This window comes from Triticum dicoccoides, chromosome 7A (genome assembly GCF_002162155.2).
Source record: "Triticum dicoccoides isolate Atlit2015 ecotype Zavitan chromosome 7A, WEW_v2.0, whole genome shotgun sequence".
Classification (NCBI taxonomy): domain Eukaryota; kingdom Viridiplantae; phylum Streptophyta; class Magnoliopsida; order Poales; family Poaceae; genus Triticum; species Triticum dicoccoides.
Genome location: NC_041392.1, coordinates 503,433,379 through 503,454,089, shown reverse-complemented (window position 1 = coordinate 503,454,089; position 20,711 = coordinate 503,433,379). Strand labels below are relative to the sequence as shown.

The window sequence follows — 20,711 nt, the reverse complement described above, 5'->3', positions numbered from 1 at the left end:
GGCGGCCGGAGACGGGCGGCGCGGCGAGGAACAGTCGGCGGCCGGGCGGCGCGTGCCTCGGGCGCGCGACCAAGCGGCGACGGAGAAGATCAGGCCCGCAGGGCCGCGGCGGCGCGGGGAGAGAGAGGAGGCAGGGCGCGGTGACGTGGCGACGCGGGATATGTGGAGGGAGGCGGCGGCGCTGAGGTGGCAGCCGGCGATTGGCCGGGGTGAGGTGGCCGGGCGAGCGGACACGTCCGGCGGCGGAACAGACATGTCCGGCGGCGTGCGGGGAAATTCTTAGGGTTTCGCCTGCGCGGAAATTTCGGAGGAGACCACATATATATAGGTAGAGGGAGCTAGGAGAGTCCAAATGAGGTGCGGTTTTTGGCCACACGATCGTGATCGAACGACCGAGATGATGGAGGAGGTTTAGGTGGGTTTTGGGCCAAAATGGAGGGGTGTTGGGCTGCAACACACACGAGGCCTTTTCGGTCCCTCGGTTAACCGTTGGAGTATCAAACGAAGTCCAAATGATATGAAACTTGACAGGCGGTCTACCGGTAGTAAACCAGGCCGCTTGGCATGTCTCGGTCCAATCCGAAAATATTTAAACCCCACACATGAAAGAAAGGTAGAAATGACCACCGGAGGAGAACGAAGCTCCGGATTGCAAAACGGACAACGGGAAAAATGCTCGGATGCATGAGACGAACATGTATTGAAATGCACATGATGACATGATATGCAATGCATGACATGCAAGCAATGACAAGGCAACAACAGCGAATAACTGCACGACACCTGGCACATCGGTCTCGGGGCGTTACATTAGCACACCTATATTTATGCACTACTGGAGTGTTGAGTGTTTTTGCTTCTCAAACTGTTACATTTGTATGTGTTCCTTGTATAGATGCACCCTTAAATATCCTAAATTTTGTTTATCGAGCAATGAGCCGCATTTTTTTGGTTGTGAAAAACTTCATATAGAGTAGGCAGTACTTGTCAATATATGATGGCTTCATGGAAATCAATGAGACCCGGGCACCACTTATTTGTGAGCTATACATTTTGGTGGCTTCTATATTGAATGAGCTACATTTTTCTTTAAAATCGCCTTCTTCAGTTTCATGAGATTCCCTTTGCCAATACACTGGCAGTACATAGTAATAGTCTTTCTTAATCATTTCTATATAAACTAGATAATTATCCGTGCGTTACAACGGGGTATAAATGTTCTACTCCCTCTGATCCAAAATAAGTGTCGCGGTTTGGAAGTTCAAAAGTACGGCGCTTATTATGAATCGGAGTTAGTATTATATTAGTTTGTGATTTACCTGACCATATTAGTGTGATTGTGTAAAAAAATAGAATTTCATAGTTATTTGGTAATTATTTATTGTCTTACCAACGAAACCGAGTTTTATTTGGTAATTCAAATAAGAGGCAGTTTTTGCTGGTATTTTATTTAGGGAAAAGTATATTTTTCGTCCCTCAACTTTATCAAAAGTTCAGAAAGGATCCCTCAACTCAAAAACCGGGAAAACCTAGTCCCTCAATTGTCAAAACCGGATATTTTTCGTCCCTCAAACCGCTGCAGGTGGTTTTGTGCTGACGTGGCATGGTTTTTGACTGCTGACCTAGCCACATCATTGTCCACCTCACCTTTGTCTTCTTCCTCTCTTTGTGCCCACGAAAGCACTTGTCCGCACATCTGCTCCGCCGCATCCGGCAGCCTCACCTCCATGCTGCTCTGCCTCTTCCTTCGCTCCTGACGATCTTGCACAAAGGTAAGTAGTTCTGATTGACAGCCATACACATTAAAAGCAGAAAGTAACTTGATCGAAATTATGCCATGTGGTGAGGTCAGTGGTCAAAATCAAGCCATGTCAGCACAAAACCACATGAAGCAGTTTGAGAGACGAAAAATATGTGGTTTCAACAATTGAGGGACTAGGTTTTTCCGGTTTTGAAGTTGAGAGATCATTTTAGACTATTTATAAAGTTAAGGGACGAAAAATATACTTTTCCCTTTTATTTGTTGTTTTCCACCGGTTCAGCACACTACCCCCATTGTGATCGGAGCAGCCTGCTCTGCAAGGTGTGTGCTTGAGATCGACGTGTGCGGCTAGAAGGGACCAGCGGCTAGTGGGCAGCACGCCTGGAGGTCCAGCAACAGGAGCAACGGCTTCCACTGGCCAACGACGAACGATGGGGAAGGATGCAGCAGGCGAAGAAGGTCGCGGCTCGGATGTATGGGGAAGTAGGCCTCGCGTTTGTGCTCCGACAGAATCGTGCCGCCATGGATCTTGGCGGGAGAGATCTAGTGACATGCCCATGGTAACATGCCATTGGATCAGAAACCAACAACTCAGGTCTGTTACTGTAGCAGAAAACACTGTAGACACGCACTATTGGGATGTGCTGCTCTTCGATCTTTGTACACAATACTATAGCAAGTGTACTGTTTTCACCTACTGTTCATATTAATCCATCTGTTGATTCTTGATCTGATGGTGCAGAAAATTCTTGATCCGATGGTGTAGAAAGGGAAAAATGTTACCGTTGATGTTCATTGGTAACATGCTATGGGCATGTCACCTGATCTCAATACTGTCCCCCAGAGTGCACAGAAACTTGGTAATGCTGATGCAATTTTTTGCAAAGGTTTTGCTGTATGTTCTATTGTAGCAAGCAGAAACACTGACCCAGGATGCATTACGAAATGTGTTTTCTCGTCATCTTCGTTTTTCCTCTGAATATTACTAAAATTTTTGGCAGTGTTCTAGTATCGGCATTGCAAAATTCTGATAGCAAACATAACATAAACTCGTTCAGACACGAAGCAAAGTTATAATTTGCTTGTTGTATCGTCATGTTTGTAGGTCATGCACCTCGATATTCAGGAAAGCGTACGCAAGCAGATTGCCCAGAAGTTGGAAATAAACGAGTGAATTGCAGAAAACCACCACATTGAAGCCTAGGGTTGCAGAAAAGACTCTTCTATGTTTTTGTGCCAGAAAACACTGATTTCGTGCCTAATCATTTGCAGAAAACACCAAACCTTCTGTTGGGGCATTTTAAGCACTATTATAACAGGTGGGGCCCGATTTTGGGGACGTGGCGTCATGGCCGCGAGCTCACGTCGTCTAACGGTGCTACAGTGGGAACGGACGCGCCGTCTCGGTCAAAACGGCACGAGTCCCTTATCCACTTCATTCTCCCCCTTTCACCACTCCTCTCCTCTGTCTCTCTTTCTCCCCGTGCTCCATGGCGACGGCGAGCCCTGACGACGGCGGTGGAGTGGGCCGACGACGGGGGAGTGGATGGAGGCTGCAGCGGAGGGTTGCTTCGCGGCGGCGAATCGAACGAAGTGGAGGAGGTGTGCGGCGGCTCAAACCCCCCGAAGAGGAGAGCACCGTTGCTGTCGCTTGAGTACCGCGCCACCGGCGCTTTTGCCCGTGCTATGCATGCTACTCCGATGGGTAGCCATCAATGGGCTTCTGCATTTGGCGGCGTTGAGTAAGTTCTCCCCCTCCTTCTGGGTTAGGGGTCAATTTCTAGGGTTAGGGTTAGGGATCAATTTCTCATAGTTCAATAGTTAGTCTTCGATTTGAATGAACTGTAGGTCATTATTGTTTGCAGTCTAACCTATGATATGTATCCTATCAGTTAGATGAATTTGCTCATGTGTATGAAGTTAACTGAATTTTCTCGGTGTACACAAGTTTTTCAGTTGACTGAATATTGTTTAGTGTCAATAGTTTGTAAAGGCCCAGAATTTGCTCCTGTGTATGAAGCGACTGAAGTTAACTGGATTAGGGTAGTGTATGAAGTTAAATGGATTTGCTTCACTGTATGACATTAACTGAATATTGTTTAGTGTCAATAGTTAACTGAATTCTATCAGCGTATGAAGTTAACTGGATTAGGGTAGTGTATGAAGTTAAATGGATTTGCTTCATTGTATGAACTTAGCTGAATTTTTTTAGTGTTCAAAAGATTTCAGTTAACTGGATATGTGTCAGTTTCACCTAGTAATTTGTAATATTTCAGTTAACTGAATATGCACTTCTTTGCTTTGTAGTTTGTGTGATGATGTGTGGGAAGTTAGGCTCCACTTTCATGACAGGGACAATTTGGAAAGGACCATGTGTGTTTCAGACATAACATTTCTGAATCTAATAGCACTAATAGAGACAGTAGGCTATGGAGAGGATGACTACATGTACTTTGTTAGGGATGCTGGCTTGGGAGTAGCTGGTTTGGAAGAGATCTGTGATGATGACAAGGTTGATGAGATGCTAGACCACATTGCCAAGAGATCAGACCATAGTTAATCTGACAGTAGTTAGGGGTAGTGAGCCCAGACCTGGAGATTTAAACATAGGTCATGTTCGTGAGCAGCGGGTCCGTATAGATAGTGTTGGAGAGAGGACTGTGTATGAGGTCAGTGATGAAGGTGTGGTGCACAGGTCACCATCCAAAAAAACAAGGAGAGTTGCACAAGTTGATGAGCAGGAGGCACATCCAATACAGTTTTACTCCAGAGAGCAAAGCACACATCTGATTATGCGGAAAGATATAGATATGGATCAAGGAAATGCAGGAGATGTTGATTTGGAGCAAGAGGAGTTGGAAAGAAGTATGGAGCTTAAGAGGAGGAATAAAATACAGAGGTATAAGAAGCATAAGAAGAGTGTTTAGACGGTGGAGGCAATTAAAAGAAAACTTCATGTTTTACTAACTGAAGATGACTCTGACTTGGAGCAAGATGAGGATTTCATGGCTAGGATGGCTGAGATGAGGAGGCAAAGACATGACCCATTTTTACACTTTGAAGGTGACACTGATGTTGAAGAACCTTATGAGCTAGAAGAAGAGGTAGTGCATGAGGAACATGGAGAGGATGAGGAAATTGAAGAAGGGGTGGTACCACAAGGGGAAAACAGGAAGAAGTTGAAAGTAAGAAAGGGGCCAACTAGTAGATCACATGCAAGTTTGGAGCAACAATTTGAGGATGTTTGGGTGCCATCATCTGATGAGGATCCAAATCCTGGTGATTTGAAGGAGGAGGATGATGATGGGGCAGTACCCCTAGCTTTTGTGCTTGGCAATAAGAGTAGGGCCAAAAAACTGAAACCAAGAATCTTGTATGATGAGGATAGAGAGAGCCCAGAGATGCAGTTTGTAAAGAAGCTTTGTTTTGAAAGTGTTTGCCAATTTAGAAGGGAACTTCTCACATTCCACATAGCTCAAAATAGAAACTATGTGTTTCATAGGAACTGCAATGACAGAATCATAGCTATTTGCAAACATGAAGATTGCCCTTTTTTCATTGCAGCTTCTATGTTGGCAAATGAGAGAACATTTTGCATTAGAAAGGCAAATTTTTTGCACACATGTCCAGCTGTAGCAGAGAGCACCAAGGTGACTACCAAGTGGGTCACACATCAGGTGTTAGAAGCAATAAGAACAGACTTGAACACACCAATAACTACAATAATGCAAAATCTGAAGAGCAAGTATGGAGTTGAGATCAGCACTCATATGGCCTACAGGGCTAAGAACAAAGCAGTTGAGATGGTGCAAGGAGATCAGAGGGGTCAGTATACCAGAATCAGGGATTACTTGCAGGCTGTCTTGGACACAAATCCAGGTAGTAGGTGCATTGTTGAATGTACATGTAGTCCCCATGTGTGGTTTTGGTAATTAAATGACAATCCTAATGGACAAATGTTTGCACTGAGATATACATTTGAAGGAAAGTTCCATTTGCAATGCATGAAGAATATTGGATGAATTGGTGGATGAAATCCATCAACATCTATATATGCATTGAGACTTGATAATGAATGACAATTCCTATGAAGAAACAATGACATCAAGTTATATAGGAAGGTTTGTTCCATGGGTGATGCAAGAAGGATATCGAATGGATTCGGAATGAATGCCATATACATGTAGTTGTGCATCAAGATTAATCATGGAGCAAAGATTAAGGTTGACCAAGATGAAGATCGAAGATTGAATTCAAAGATGGTCAACACACAAGCGCAAATCATGTGCCACGTGAGATCTTGTGGTATGGTTAGAATTTGTCAATTGCGCTTTGTGTACTAACCCATACTATGTGTTGCCTATGTTTTTGAGAGGAGATTCTCATGGGCTCGCATCGAGAGAGATATTTCAAGTGTCTATGAGAGGATGACATCAAGTGTTGATGATCATGGTTGACAAGGGCAAGTTCAAGATAACTATCCCGAAGGATTACATGCTTGAAGCTTGTGGATGATCACATGATGGACACATGAAGATAAATACAAAGCAAAGCTTCCCACATTGTGTATGGGGGAGCTACTTGAAAACTTCACCAATGTCTTTCCATTCAACTTGATCCAAGAAGAAACTTCAACTTCAAGCTCAAGTGAAAGGCTCGAGTCAAAGGTATTAGTTCCTTCGACGTTAGTGTTGTGGAGTGATGAACACCGAAAGAACACATACACTCAAGAATGGATTATTGATAGCTATGTAGTGTAGACCTTTTATGATTCTTGAGTTATAGGGATCCCGCACTATTAAGAGGGGATCAAAGGGGTTCGTGATAGATTTGCTCAAGTCAACATCTTCTCTACACAATTCCACTCATATCCTATATACCAAAGAAAATCCAAAGCCAAATAGGTTACCCAAATACATGATAAAACCTTTGCATATTTTGCATCCTCCATTTTGGTTCATCTTGGGTGGTTCTCTATGTGAGGACCTGGGTTTTTTTCATAGCTTCAAAACGAGCCCAAGATCATCAAAATCGGAGTCCGGATGTAAAAGTTGTGCCTGTTTCAGTTTCTAGGCTGCAGCAGTTTGGTTTGGCCGGATCATCCGGGTCCTCTCCCATATCATCCGGGCTTTGCCCGGATCATCCGGGTTCCTGCCCGGATCATCCGGGTTATTCGTAAAATTCATCACAGAAGCTTATTCCGCTAGCCGGATCATCCGTCTACCCACCCGGATCATCCGGGAATTGCCCGGATCATCCGGCTATGTCCCCGGACATCCGGGTATCTACTTCACCACATTGTATATTGACCTTCCCGGATCATCCGGGCATTGCCCGGATCATCCGGGTATGCATCCAGATCATCCGGGCAGGTCAACAACTGCAGGAAACGGCTCTATTTTCTTTGGGGGTATAAATATCCCTCTCCCACTCCGGGGGAGGGTTGAGCACTTCATCCCAAATCGTCCCAAGAACACAAGTGGCTCCCTCTCACTTCTCCTACACCAAATCTTAGATCCCGGAGAGATTAGTGAGTGTTCTTGAGAGTTGTTCCAATCAAAAGATAGATCCTCTCCCTCTCCCTCTTGTGACCAAAGCAATTCGTGATTTGAGCAAGTCTTGAACATTTCCCCCTTGATCTTGTTACTCTTGGAGGTTGGAGACTCCTAGGCGGTAGGAGTGCTCCGGTGAGGAATCAACTTGTGATTTGTCCCCCGGAAAGTTTGTGAAGGTTTGGAGGCCGCCTCAAGGTCTACCACTAGTGGTTGAGAATTGCCTTCGTGGTGATATCTCAAGGAGAATAGGGTGAGCCTTCGTGGCGTTGGTGTGCCTTCGTGGTAACATCCACCTCTCTAACGGTGACTAGCTTCCCTCCAAGAAAGTGAACATCGGGATACATCCTCGTCTCCGTGACTTTGGTTATCCCTAACCCTAACTCCTTACTTGTGGTTGACTTTGGTCATTTGACCGTGCATTCACTATATCTTGTTGTCCTCGTTATATTGTGGTGGTTGATTATATTGTGTTGGCCATTTCCTTGTAGAGATTATTTTGGCCTACACTTCATATTCCGCAATTCATACTTGCTACTATTGATATACATTGTGATTAGTGTGAATTGCTAACTTGTGTTATAAACTTCCATATATTGTGTTATTGCTCAAGTAAGTTTGTATAACTTACTTGAGTTTGCTTGTATCATTAAATTCCATATATTGTGATACAATTTGTGTAAGCTTGTATTGCTTACTTGTGGTTGTGTGTATTATTCATTTCCATACCTCGTGATATACACTGAGTAAGTTTGTGTGACTTACTTGTGCTTACTCATATCCTGTTGTTCTCATCTTGTTTATGCTAAGTTGTTGGTGCACTTAGTGAGCCTAGTATATTTAGGATTTGTGCTTGAAAAGTATCCGCTTAGTTTATTTCCGCATTAGGATATAGCCAAATCCGTAAAAGATTTTAAAACGCCTATTCACCCCCCCTCTAGGCGACATCGTGGTCCTTTCAATTGTCACTACTAAGTTCTTAAAGGAGCATCCAAGCAAAAATCCAAGGTTCCATGGTCTGTTCATCTGTTTGAATGCTTGTAAGGAAGGATTTCTGAATAGATGTAGACCATTCATAGGTGATTACTTTACTTTCTTTACTTTGCCTTGTTTGAATGCCTTGTTTCTGACTTGTGTTGTGTGCCAATGCAGGTGTGGATGGATGCTTCATCAAGCTGTCTACTGGCCAACAAATCCTGGCTGCCACAGGAAGGGATGGGAATAATAACATATATCCCATTGCTTTTGCAGTTGTGGACAAAGAAGACACAAAAAGTTGGACTTGGTTTCTATCTGAACTCAAGATAGCAATTGGTGGAGAATCAGGGAGATTTGGTTATTACACCATAATCTCTGATAGACAGAAGGTAATTCCCATGTTTAGTTGTATTTTATAATATACATTGCTTAATAATTGCTTAGTTCATAATTGCATAGTTCACAATTGCTTAGTTCATAATTGCATAGTTCACAATTGCATAGTTCATAATTGCTTAATTAGTTGTTGGTCATATACATTGCTTAGTTGTGATTATGGTGATTTCTCCAAACAGGGCCTTCTTAAAGCTGCAAATAATGTATTCCCCAACTGCCCACATAGATTCTGCCTTAGACACATCTATCAAAACTTCCAGACTGCTAGTTTTAGGGAGTCAGAATTAAAGAAGTACATGGATAAAGCTAGTTACTCTTATACTGACCATGACCATCTTGTTGCAATGGATGCTCTTAAAAATGATTGCAGGGCTGCTTGGGCTTGGCTTAACAAAGTTCCTAGAGCTACTTGGGCTAGATTTGCAATGGACTTCAATTGCAAAACTGACCTAGTTGTCAACAATATTAGTGAGGTCTTTAACAAGATGATATTATATGTGAGGGGCAAACCAATAAAGAGCATGGTAGATGGAATCAGGACTAAGTTGATGGTTAGGTTCAATGGCAATAGGACTAAGACAGAGGTAGCCAAGTGGGATATATGCCCAACATATGCTGAGTTGCTTGAAGAAGCAAAGAAAAAATCTAGGAACTGTCAAGCATTGATGGCTGGGCCAAATATCTACCAAGTGACAAGCAATGAGAGAACTTATTCAGTTAACCTGCAGCATAGGACATGTGGGTGCAGGAAATGGGACATGACTGTTGTCCCATGCAATCATGCAGTATCAGCTATCACCAAAGCCAAACTGAGGCCTGAAGACTTTGTACATGACTTTTTAAAAAGCTAATGTATCTGGCAGCATACAACCCCATCATATTCCCTGTACCAGGACAAGATCTGTAGCCCAAGACCAATAGCAGAGACATAGAACCTCCAGTGTTCGAGGATAAGCCAGGGAAGAAGCAAACCAAGAGGAGAAGGAGTCAGTTTGAGCCACCAGCACCCAAAGATACATCTAGGATGGCTTCAATTACATGCAGCAACTGCCAGCTTGTAGGTCACAGATACACATCATGCAAACAGACTCTAAAACCAGGGTTAGCATTGAGAAAGAACAAGCATCAGGTTTGTACAAGCACCAGGTTCAGCCAGATTTTGTTCTCTAACACTTGAATGTATTAACTTGCTACAATTCTTATATGCGGTCTAACAGCACAAAGGAGGGTAGCACACAAGGAAGCAGGGCACCAACAGCACCAAGGGGATCAACAAGTGCAGCACCAAGGGGAGCACCAGGGACAGCTTCTTCAACAGCTCCAGCACCAAGGGCAGCTTCTTCAACAGCTCCAGCACCAAGGGCAGCTTCTTCAACTGCAGGTGCAGCAGCAAGGGCAGCCAGCTCAACTGCTGCCAGGAGAGCTTCTTCAGCTACAGCAAATAGGAGAGGTTCAATAGCTGCAGCATCCACATCAGCACCATTCTTGCCACCAAGACAGAGAAAGCAACCCAGCAGGCTGAAAGACTATTTCTATGCTTCTGGGAACTGATGTTGAACCTTGATGATGATGATGCGATCTAGCTAAACTAGTAATTGCTAAGATCTATTTTGGCAACAACTTGTGGTACTGGAATCTGGCTGAACTAGTATTTGCTATGTTGGATCTGGTTTCATGATGATGTGATATGGTACTGTAATCTATGAACCTATGAATCTATATGATGCAATGTACTTAAGCCTCTCTATTTTTGTCAAGTTGGCTTGTTATTATGGCCATTACAATGTTCACTAGTAATTGTTATATGATGCACTGTTAGCTTGTTTGATTGTTTAGGCCATTACAATGTTCAAGTTGGCTTGTTGGATTGTTATTATGGCCCTAGGCTCAAGGTAAACCCTAGGGTCAAATCATCGATATGTCGACAAGATGAGGCTCAAGGTAAACCCTAGGGTCAAATCATCGATATGTCGACAAGATGAGGCTCAAGGTGACCCCTAGGGTTAAATCATCAATATGTCGACAAGATGAGGCTCAAGGTGACACCTAGGGTCAAATCATCGATATATCGACAAGATGAGGCTCAAGGTGACCCCTAGGGTCAAATCATCGATATGTTGACAAGATGAGGCTCAAGGTAAACCCTAGGGTCAAATCGTCGATATATCGACAAGATGAGGCTCAAGGTAAACCCTAGGGTCAAATCATTGATATGTCGACAGGATGAGGCTCAAGGTAAACCCTAGGGTCAAATCATCGATATATCGACAAGATGAGGCTCAAGGTAACCCCTAGGGTCAAATCATCGATATGTCGACAAGATGAGGCTCAAGGTGACACTATGGTTACCTTGTCCATATATCGATGAAATGACCCTCAAGGTTAATGCATGAATCTAGATGACAGAATTTACTAACTTAGCACATGACAATCAAAGTGCACTCACATTTATAAAGGTTCATCAAGGTTGGATCCAACACCTGATCTCACAAAATACGTAGACAAAGGTTCAGAAATAGATACTAAAGTACTTAATAGATGATTATCATCTAGATTACAACACTGCTGGATCCAACACCATAGATCACAAATTCATCACTGAAGTACTTGGGTCACAAGTTCATACTAAAGTACTGGATAGAAGATTATCATCTAGAAACTGATAGATGATTATCATACTAGAAGGCACCCTACTCATCTAAGATGGCCTTCACACCTTGAAGCTTCAACTTTATCTTTTCCTCAGACTTTTGAAGCTCAGAAATGTGATACTGCAGTTTAATCCTCTCTTCTGTGAGCCTCTCTTTCTCCTTCAAATGATTGAACTTCAAGTTCCTAATCACATTGGCTTGAGCACATTTAATCCTCTCTTCTGTGAGCCTCTCTTTCTCCTTCAAATGATTGAACTTCAAGTTCCTAATCACATTGGCTTGAGCACATGTCAGGTTCTTCAGAGTTTCATAGTTTAGCAGCATCTTCTTCTTCTCCTCCTCGGTCTTTGACAGCTCCGCCTTCAAGTTCCCCACTACAGTCTCAAGCTCAACAATCTTCACATCAACATATTCCTTCTGCTCCTTCTGATTGTTTAACTCCACACCCCTCTGATGCTGGGCATCCAAGAGAGAATTCACATCAGCATACAAACTGTCATAGTTCTCCTGTAGTTTCTTCTTCTCCTCCTCTTTCTTTGACAACTCTGCCTTCAAGTTGCCAACTACAATTTCAAGCTCAGCAATCTTCACTTCAAGATATTGCTTCTGCTCGTTGATTGGTTAACTCCACACCCCTCTCCTGCTGGGCATCCAAAAGAGCATTCACATCAACATACAAACTGTCATAGTTCTCCTGTAGTTTCTTCTTCTCTTCTGTCAGGTTGTGAATTGCAAAGGAACTCTAGATTGTCATTGGTCCTAGCTGACTTAGTCTCCTCATACATATCCCATAGCTTGGCCAATGCCTTCTCCATTGAATCTGGCCATTCAAAATCAATCCATTGAACTACTCCACAGTTTATGCCTTCATGTATTATAAACAATAAAAGAATAAATAATTGTCTAAGACCATCAAACCAACAGGTTCATGTATCTAGTATGTGCACTGTTAAACAAACAAATTAACAAGTCACTGAGCACTCACAGGTTCCTTACCATACAGCAGACAAATTGACAATGCCCACTGATAAACAAGTAATTAAGCACTGGCCATAATAAACAATGACTACCATCCACTAATGAGAACACACTCCAACACAGTGGCTAAAGCAAATTAAACAAAGACAAAGCACTTAACCAAACTTAACAACTTGATATACAAAGGAGTAAGCACTGACCACAATAAACAATGTGTGGTCAAAACAAGTTAAAAAAATCCACTAATGACAAGGCATGTCATAACAGGCTAAACAAAGACCAAGCTAAAAAAATCTTAAGAGCTTGATAAACAAAGCATTAAGCAAACAGCTTCCTTTACACAGGATGTGAATCATACCTTCTTAGCACATCCAAGAAACCTCCTACCCGTGTGCATCCCTTCAAATGCTACAAAGCGTTCGACCGGCTCACCGTGTTCACACAAGACATTCACATCTGCGTCAGTACCATTGAAATTCGGATCGTGCATCGTAGCTGGAAGCTGCGGGAGCAAGCAAAGAGAAGGCTAGGTTCAGATCGAGCTCAATGAAAAAATCCCCAATTCACTAACCCTAACCCTAGCTCTAGGTATCTAACCAACTGACCTTGATGACGCCATCGCTGGAGATGTTCAGGACTGAATCCTCACTGGTCTCGTCGCTCCACGACACCATGGCACCGGGGAGCAGCAGAACGGCGGCCGGCGGTCTGGCGGCGCCGGGGAGGAAGAACAGAGTGAGGAGAGGGCGAGGCAGAGGCGAGAGCTGGATCGAACCTGTTTTTACCCACACGGCGGAGCAGTAGCGGCCGCCATGCCGTTAGACGGCGTGAGCTCGCGGCCGTGACGCCACGTCCCCAAAATCGGGCCCCACCTGTCATAATAATGTTTAAAATGCCTCAACAGAAGGTTTGGTGTTTTCTGCAAATGATTAGGCGTGAAATCAGTGTTTTCTGGCACAAAAACATAGAAGAGTCTTTTCTGCAACCCTAGGCTTTAATGTGATGGTTTTCTGCAATTCACTTGAAATAAACCTGTCAAGTTCACATAGTTCCTATATGTTGTCGCATGCTATCCCGCGACGGGTCCAGCGCCCGCTCGTCATGTTTGCAGGCCTCACATGACGCTGCTGTCCTCTGTTTCAAAAAAAAACATGACGCTGCTGCCATACTTGGATCCGCCCGCTGGGGAGGTCCTGCGCACCATCGGACATGGAGCGTGCGGTCCTTGAGGCCCAGGATGCCGCATCGGTGCAGAACATATTTAGTGGACATTTCACTGCAGTCTGCAGCTATCCAGTAAGGCGGCAACAGAATAATATTTTGCTATCTCCGCAAGAGACAGTCACCTCAAATTTTGAGCATCGCTATAGCAAGATCCATATACCATAACCAAACATTCAGCGCCTCTGTAGTAGCAGAAATGCTAGGTGTTTCAGCTCTTGGGGTAGTCAAAAACCATTCCATTTGCCACACCTTTCGCTCGCCCATGGCCAAAGAATTTTCTTACAATGGCCAGGGAAAATGACTGTTCCGAGTCCCTTCCCAGTAATCAAATTTCCGTCAATCACGACCTTTGATCGGTCAATAACCTGGCAAGTGAGCTGATTGACTATGGAAGGATGAGCAGTCACTGTTTTATCCTGAGTAACACAATTCCAACATCAATTTACTTCCATTTCAGTGAAGTATAAGATGCTACGAGTTTTTAGTCCGAAAAATCACCTGGAGTAAACCTTGCTTCTGCAATATCAATGGAGAGTAACAGATCCCACCATACATCCTGCTTGCTTGCCTCTGTTCCTTGAGTAGCTTCTTAAGAGTTGTACACCTGTGAAGACGCTCAGCTCCGGCAGGTCCCCCCTGGACAATATCAAGGAATAAAACATTGCAGAAAAAGAATATTGGACAAAAACAACCAAAACATATTAGCAGAGCAAGCAAGCAAAAGGACAGTGCAACATGCAAATGCACACACATGAACACCTGAATTATAGGTAGCTGGACACTTGCTACACCTTAAGACATAATTAAGAAGAATGAGACAAGAATGATGAACATATATATAACTTCATGTTGCAGAGGACACATATTTGTCATAGAAACGCGCAAGCATAACCATGAAAGATGTACATGTAAGTTTATTTCTTTACAAACTGTCTTGATCTCAACATTCTCATATATATACTATGAAAGATGCACATGTAAATTTATTTCTTTTCCATTTTTTCTTGAGCTGGACTTTTTCGTATTCTAGTAGCTATCTATGTCACAAATATTGTCAATGTTTGCAATATATATTGATGGTCAAACAAGGAAATATTTTACTAGCACAAACTCTAAATTAGCTTACATTATGAATAGGAAATAAAAACGTGAAATGCAAAACAGCTTACAGGAATAATGATTAGATCATATTTTGAATCAGAAGCATCCAATATGCATTTATCAGCAACAATCTTCATTCTTTGAGACCCGACAATATTTGTGGACTCGTCAACTGATGCCAACACCACATTTATATTTGCCCGTCTTAAAATATCCACCAACATTATGATCTCCATCTCCTCAGACCCATTTGCAATTGGAATGAGAACCTGTTTCAGAAGTCAAACCATCCGAGAATCAATGCCACGCAACTTGCACTCTGATTGCACCTTTCCTAACATTTTCCCCATCAATGCTCATAGCCGAAAGTAATGACTAGACAGATAGATGAACTTTATTTTTCACATGGACTAGCATGAATGTGTTTCGCATAGAAATATGGCATGGGGCGTTTTCACGTACAGTGACAGTGTATGAAGGGAAATCAACAGGTAGATAATAATTCATATAGAATGCTAGGGCATACACAACCAAACTGAGCTTTCTTAAATCAAGCATGCACCTTTAGGCAAGCATCGCTGAATATAACGATCAAAAGAAAGTGCAAGTATTCACACTGGTGTCGCCCAATCCCATTGTTTTTACGAGAAATGCTTTAGGCATCCATTTGTCAAGCAAGCCATGTTACCCTTTGTCAGAAAAATAAAAAAATCAGACTTGCATAAGCATATTATCCTATTTATTGTGACATAAATTTTACGTTAATGATGGTTCTACATGTAAAAAAACACATTATTTGAGCTAATAATTTAGCACAAATTATAATCAAACATGAACTGACCTGAGGTTTGTGATCAAAAGGCCACTCAACTCTGTTGACTTCTGTACTTCTTTCAAGACCGGCATCAATCTATGATATCCATGGGCAATTTACAACAACGGCAGAGTGGTCAGCAGGTGTTACGATGCAAGAAAGAAGTTGTACCTCATAAAGTTATAGCAAAAAAACATAATCTAGAAACTTGCTAGAATTCTTCCTTAAATTGTTTTTGCTAGCATAAGCAACTAAAGGATAAAATACACTTCCTAGAATAAAAACAACAATCAGAATTGCAGGTACACTAGTACACTACTCATAAAAGTTTAACAATACATGAACTAAATTTACAAGAAATAATCTAGTCGGCTAAAAGGCATGATACAAAACAAAGATGTGCAAAGTTTATTTTGACAAACCAAAGTACTGTGCACATCTTCAACAGCATGAGGCCCAAACAATTGCTCGACAAATGATAAAGCGAACTGAAATGCTGTCCCAGGACCACGACTAGTAGTGAGCTCTCCTGAAACCTGAACATTTGACTCGACAGCTCGGAATGTTGGAAGATCTCCTAAGAACGACGGGTGACAGGTGATCTTGCAAAAAAGGAATAAGGGTTCAATGTCAACTAAAGAAGGCCAGATCTTGATCGACTAAATCTAGTTATGTAGCAAAATGGCCACCTTTCTTCCCTTGTGAAGACCCCAGGGCATGAGAACAACAGCTGGTGCAGCACATATAGCACCATACAATCTTTTCTCTTCAGCTTGTCTAACCATAATTCTCTGAAGGATCTCGTTATCTCTCAACCGCACTGAACCAGGCATTCCTCCCTGAACACATCGCCCCAACAATCGAAGATTAGATTTTAGATACTGCCAGTTTGTAACACAGATAAAATAACACAGGTCAAGTGAGTGTCAACGAAGAGATGACATGTTGCAGTCAGCACGAAAAGGGAAAAATATGATGAAACAGTTTAGAAACATTGCAGTATCAAAGAGAAGTGTTGAGAAATATTTGAATGCTCTCCCAAAGAGAGGCTATAAAGGCAACTCCAATGGAAGGACGCATTTCGTCCATTCTTGTCCGTTTGAGTTCGCATGGGCAGAAATCACGGCCCAACGCATGGACGCAAATCCAATTCTTGTTCGTCTGCTGTCCATGCAGACGCAAATCCGCCCCAAATTTGGACCGGTTTGCATCCACACGGACAGCACACGCCACCCATCCACTCGGTATCCGCCCCGGGCTCACGCGCCAACCAACCAACAGCCAGAAGCAGGTCCTTTTTCCCTCACTCTGCCCCCCAGCCGCTCGACCGTCAAACCATAGCCACCACCGCCTGGCTTGCCGGCGCAAAATGCCATGAAAGTGGATCCCTGGGAGGGCCGGGAAGCACGACCATGAGGCCGGCTCCTCCTCGGGGCGGCGCCGCCGCGCGGCAACGTTCATTGTGACGCCCCAGGGGCGGGAATGGGTCTACATGCCCGTCGAGCAGTTCCAACGGTACTAGGAGTGGGCCATCCGCATGCCATGGCCTGGCGTCCACCTACCAAACGGCTGGCATGTGGCATCTGATCCCGGAGAGAGTTCCAGTGCCAGCCGTTACAAGAACGCTGCTACACAGACGACAAACGGCGGACGATTTGCAGACGATGTAGCACATCAAGCCGCTCATGTGTAAAGCAAAACTAAACAACACCGTTCGATCCAACATCGTCCAGTGTTCGGCCGGAGTACTGTCGTCTGTATAGTAGTTTCGCCGTTACAAAGCCCGGCCGCGCGCGCAAGGCCGAGATCCGCCGCCGCCGCCGACCTCAGCTCCCCGATGACCTCCGTCACGACCTGGCGTATGCTGTCGACTAGCCGTTCTGGACACCTGGTTCGTCGATGAGCACGACCTGCGTCACCGGTCTTTCTTCGCTGCTTGTGCGCGTGCTCCTAGTCCCCCGTCATCGTTGGCGGTTAAGGAGGAGGCGGCCGAGCAGGAGTAGGAGACCGACGAGGCCTACAGGAAGGCCCTCGAGGACTCCCAGCTCGACGAACTCACCTTGTGGCCTGGCTTGTCACTAGCGCTGGCCGAATCCGTCGGAGTACAGGTCACCGGCTCACCGCGCCCCCGCCCGCTCCCAAGTCAGAGGCGGAGCAAGAGGCGGGGCAGGAGCCAAGGCCACTGCTGGGGCAGTCGTGGTCGTGGACGTCCACGGTCCCGTGCACACCCAAGTGGGTGGACGTGGACCTGGAGGTCCGCAGCAGCAGGAGGCGGAGCAGGAGCAACAGGTGCAGCAGCAGCAGCAGGAGGAGGAGGCGCCCGCTGCGCCACCGCATGCGCCGGCGGCAGTACCGTGGCCTTATCCATGGTCGCCTCCGATCTTCATCGACCTCACCGACGAGGACAACGGCGACGGCTACTAGATCTTGGTTGAAGCTTATGTTCTTTAGTTTTAATTTAATGTACGACCGGACTTTTGCGGCAATGTATATATTTTTAATTCGAAAATCCGTCCAAAATCTAAAATACATCCCGGCGCGTCGGGCGCAAGTATGGGTCGGTGGACACGACCGGACATTGGTGTCCGCCTAGCCGGCCCAAACGGACAAAAGACGGACACATTGCGTGTCCGTTTGGGTCGCTGTGTTGGAGTTGCTCTAAATGCTCCATAAGTTTCTGCTGCTTAATGCAATAAGCTGTTCGGTTTGGGGAAGATCACTGGATAGGAGATAAGCCATTAGCGTTTCAGTTTGCTCGGTTGCACAATCTTGCCTTTAGTACGAATTGGACAGTAGTTGGAGTTTTCACTCAGGGTTTTTGGTTGTATCACATTTAGGAGAAACCTTTGGGAAAAGAAGATTGTTCTTTGGAGTTCTTTAAGTCAGTTATGTAGTACGGAGGTTTTGTTGGAGGAGGAGCATAGATGGCATTGGACTTTGGAGAAGAATGGCAAGTTTACAGTTCGTTCTCTTTAACTTACACTTAAAGCTGCTCAGGTTTCTTGGCCTTAAAAAGAATGTGGTTCAGTAAAATTCCTCCTAGGATCAAGGTTTTCCTTGGTCTGGCTTCTCGTAATAGCAAACTCAGTAAGGATTATCTGTTGCATAGGGGCAAGAAAAGGACTGATAACTGTATGTATTGTGGTAGATCTGAGTCGGTTAACCACCTTCTTTTCTACCATTCTCTAGCTAATTATTGTTGGAATATTTTTAATTGTTCTTTCCATACTAACATGTATCCTAGTAGCTTTGATGATCTTTATAGTTGGATTCGACAAGATACGACGAGGTTTTCTGTGGAGGGGGGGAGGATGATAACAGCGGCCATCGTTTGGTCGCGTGGACTAAGCCATGTCGCCCTCTTGAGCTAGGGGGGTCTCGGTATATTTAATCTTCAGTACCTGGGGTGTGCTCTCAGGATATGGCTCTGGTTACAAGAAAAACAGACCCCGTCTTCCCCACTCATGTTGCTCAATCTCTGCAAGCCTTCTTTTCTATAGTGGTGGTTTCTGAGGTCGGGGGAGCACACACTTTGTTCTGGACGGATACATGGGTTCATGGGCAATGAATTGCTGACCTCGCTCCACATATATTTGGTTTGGTGCCCAAGCGAAGGGCCAACAAGAGAACAGTCATGGAGGCCTTGACTGATCATACTTCGGTATAAGACATTCAAGGTGGTTTGACGGTTACTGTTATTGGAGAATATTTCGAGCTTTGGGATCTTCTATCAGACATTGTGCTGCAACCAGGATTCGAGGGCTCTCATACCTGAAAATCACGGCCTCTGGACAGTATTTGGCTAGGTCGTCCTATAGAGGTTTTTTCCAGGGAGCTAACCTTTTTGGACCTTGGGCTCGCATCTGGAGGACATGGGCACCTGGCAGATGTCATTTTTTCATGTGGCTAATGCAGCAAGTGTTGGACTGATCACCGTCTTGCATGACAGGGTTTACCCCACGCCACCAGTTGCCAACTTTGTGGTCAGGAGGATGAAACCATCCAGCACCTGCTGCTTACGACCTTGTTCGGTAGTCAGGGGAGCAACCCCCTAGGGGATTCAATCCACCCAGGGGTTGGGTGATCCTCACGCTGTCACCCAATCCCTATAGGGATTAAACTCCTAAATTCCCTGAACCCCTACCTCAACAAATCACATTCGGTTAACCCCTCCCAGCAGGCACATATCAATCAATCGAGTACTCAGGACGAGGAGAGGGGAGTCCGAGGAGGAGGAGAGGAGCTTACTGGGTGGGATCCTGGATCACGGCGATATCTTCGCCGCGGCCGGAGAGTTCGCTTTGGTCGCGTCGCCTGCGAGAGTCCGTCTCTGGGTCACTCGGGGTTTCGTTCCACGGATGGGGAGACGATTATTTTTTCCCCGTCTGTTTTGCGAAGACTGGAGGGGTTTCGATCGGGGGATTGACCCACGCTGGACTTAAACGAACACGCATTAACGGACGGGCCGGGGTTACACCCCGGCGGGGGTAATCCTCGTCGATCCACGGGGGTTGGGCCGCAAACCTCGCGGGGGAGGGAGTAAACGAACAAGGCCTACATGTGTCTTTGCCAGACATTTCTGGTCCGGCTGGCTTCGATCGGTTGGTCCGCAGGTCCTTACCCAGCAGCTGGAGGACACCTTCTTTTGATGACTGGTGGACAAGGTAAAGTAAGGTTGTTGATGTTGAGGCTCAAAAAGGACTCAATTCCCTCGTTAACCTGGAGGCGTGGATCATTTGGAAGCAATGGAACCACTGCGTTTTTTATGGTTTTCTTCCCAACTTAGTTGGAGCGCTCTTTTTCTGCGGGTAGCTAGAGTGCTTTTGCTTGCTAAGGAAGACAATGTTTTTTTGGGGTTTAGCCAGGGTCCATGGTATTTCTTACCTCGTGGCCAGTGCGCCAGGAGGGTCCTAGTGGCTGGCCGAGGTCGGTGTTTGTTTTAAGAAAAGCGCATATGTAACCTAAGGTCTGTAGGTGGGTGGCTATCTTGTAAGGGTTCTTACCCCTTCTTTTTCTTCTTAATATAATGATAGTATGATGCACAGCCCTCCTGTGTATTCAAAGAAAAAAAAACTTTGTAGTTGGATAATGTCCTATTACGGACCGTCAGGTTATTGCTTCTAAGATTTCGGCTTTAGTTTGGTCTTTATGGAAATGTACGAACAGTGCAAGTTCCAATAGTATTACTCCCACTGATCCAACCACAGTTATTTTGATGATGGCTAACCTATGGTCGGATTGGGGGAATTCTTCAA

General features: G+C 44.7%; 1 pseudogene; it reads right to left on the bottom strand.

Moving 5' to 3' along the window:
- Nucleotides 1-13,449: 13,449 nt before the first annotated feature.
- The window catches only part of LOC119331742, a 20,810-nt pseudogene continuing 13,548 nt past the window's right edge, over nucleotides 13,450-20,711 (bottom strand).